At 41.9% G+C, this 2,382-nt stretch overlaps 1 protein-coding gene across 1 annotated transcript in view; it reads left to right on the top strand.

Moving 5' to 3' along the window:
• Window positions 1-621: 621 nt before the first annotated feature.
• Window positions 622-2,382, top strand: part of LOC134845831 (mucin-5AC-like) — a gene marked incomplete in the record, with an annotated part of 112,835 nt that continues 111,074 nt past the window's right edge. Inside the window, 1 exon segment of the mRNA XM_063862920.1 lies at window positions 622-1,737.

Below are 2,382 nucleotides of genomic sequence, written 5' to 3'. Positions count from 1 at the left end.
TTGATTTTCTAAGCAATTTCGAATTTTTTATTGACTTTTTTTTAGGTCGACTAACTTGATTTTCTGAGCTCTCCAAAAGCACTACAAAGAACCTATTTTTCGCAGGTTCAGTCAGTCAGAATTTTATATCTAAAAATAGTACAAAGGGTGGACTCTTTGACTCTTTGGGTCGGCATGGAATCCGCCCCTGTCTGTGTGTGGGGAGTTTGGGGGTGTTGCTTGGGTGTGTATGATGTTTTGCTTATGAAAAAGTATCATGATGGTGATGGCTGTCGTGCGATTTGGACTGCTGCTGGATAGAAGTGGGCTTGCCAGATTGATCACCCATTTCCTCCACACCACAAACTCAACTACATTATTCACAGCAACCCTCCCCCACCCCCCCCCCCCCCCCCCTCCATGGTGACAGCTCATATGCACAAAATAAACTCGAGTTTGCCCATTGCAATCCTTCACAGTCCATCCATCCATATGTCTGTCTCTCTGTCTACCACATATCCCATCAGTCAGTCGGTCAGTCAGGAAACAGTCTCTTCTCTGTCTGTGGCAGTGTGACAGCTAGTGCATCCTGTGTATTGGCAGTGCACACCTGCCCATCTCCCCCCTGTATGTAAAATGCAAAAATTAGCAAGACTTTCAGCAAAAATTAGTCTCCAATGGTAACCAAGTTTGCGTCTTGGGTTTGCTTTTGATGCTCTTCAGGTTATTGCACAATGGACATCATCATGACCACTGACTTCTTCATCTGGAACAACAAAGGATGTGCAAAAGTGAAGGAGAGATGAGAGAGAAAAGAGGGAAAAAGTACAAATAGCCAGACTGGATAAAACAACACTTTCTACTTCAATTCTGGTGTATTAGAGGGACTTATTGTGCATATAGACAGAGCAACAGCAAGTGCACTTGAGGATAAAACTGTGTGAAAAGATCTATCTGGAGTAGAGAGAGGGACTCTTTCACTCCTCTTGTGGATCGGCCATCCCACTCCAAATGATATTGCATCTTATATTGCATTCTGGATTCCCCACTACCACACACACACACTCTGGCTAGTGAACAGAAAGAGAGATAGAGAGAGAGAGAGAGAGAGAGATAGAGAGAGATAGGGAAGTTAGATAGTCCCAAACTACCACTCTTTCTGCTCACTTCCTGCCATCCTTTTCATTCTTATTCATTCATTCCAAAACATCTCTTCGTTCCGGTTGTTTTATTGAGCCACTACTGCGTAAAATGTGCTGTTATTGTGTGTTAATACGCGTTTAAGTGTTTTTATTGACTATACTTTATACAGCTATAGAATCTCACCAGATCTTCACACTGAAAGAGGAGCAGAAAAACAGACACTAATCTGTGCCATAGATAAGACACCATATCCATTGAAACTCCGAGTCTTCATTGAAGTTGCTGTTGCTGCATGAGAGTGCTGGCATATTCTCCCATGTCAACCATAGTCTATGAGCACTTCTAGTCTGTCACTTGTGATTGTCTGACCTCGTCATCCATCACACTCTCCACCCCATAAACATCGACACTACTTTTGTCATCGCATCATCACCCTCCCTCAATTTCATTGTTTGTGCCCCCAAGTGAAGTCACTCTCACCCTTATAACAGCGTCCAACTTCACTCAGTTACACTTATTCGTATATAGTGGTATAGTACCACTGGGGACTACAACGATCAGCATTCACAGTCATCACACTTCAGATAGGGCAAAAGAGAGAGATCCAGAACCACAGTAGACTACAGTCACAGTAGAGTTTTGGTTGGGCAAATAGTAAGCATGTCTGTGAACTTGTCTGCCAGAGCCATGCCAAGTGAGTCTCTTTCCATGTGTTTCCGCTTTCTCTTCTGTCCAATTAAGTGTTTAGATTAACCTTTTTCAGGAAACTTTGGAAAAACATCTGTTGTTATCACATAAAATCTTACAAACCAAACATTACGAGGCCAAAATGAGCTTTTTAGGAAATGTGAGCGGATTCTGCAACAAGGACGCTCCCTTAGTTCTCCTTTTCCCCTTTTTTTCTTTGATCGTTCCCACAAAGTTTTAGCATGTTTAAAGACTTGTCTCTGGAATCCAGGAACATGCAGACACAAAACTGTGCTCGAACATAAAACAAAATTTCTGTAATGATTTTTCTTGACCTGCCAATATGCTCAATTTGGTAAGATAAGAGCGCTTAGGATACCAGTTTTGTGAAGCAAATAACTTTTTGGTTGGATGCAACTCTATTCAGTTTCGGAAATTGGTATCAGCATCTTTTTGATGTCCGAAATGTTAACTGTGTGGTTATATGAGGCACGTTTTGAAGCATATCTACTTTTGGAAAATGGAATCATCTAACACTCTCTAGGGCTCATACTAGATTATGCAAGAAGCGCA

Source organism: Symsagittifera roscoffensis, chromosome 5 (genome assembly GCF_963678635.1).
Source record: "Symsagittifera roscoffensis chromosome 5, txSymRosc1.1, whole genome shotgun sequence".
Lineage (NCBI taxonomy): Eukaryota > Metazoa > Xenacoelomorpha > Acoela > Convolutidae > Symsagittifera > Symsagittifera roscoffensis.
The sequence above is the reverse complement of the archived record's forward strand: the minus strand, read 5'-3'. Positions and strand labels throughout refer to the sequence as shown.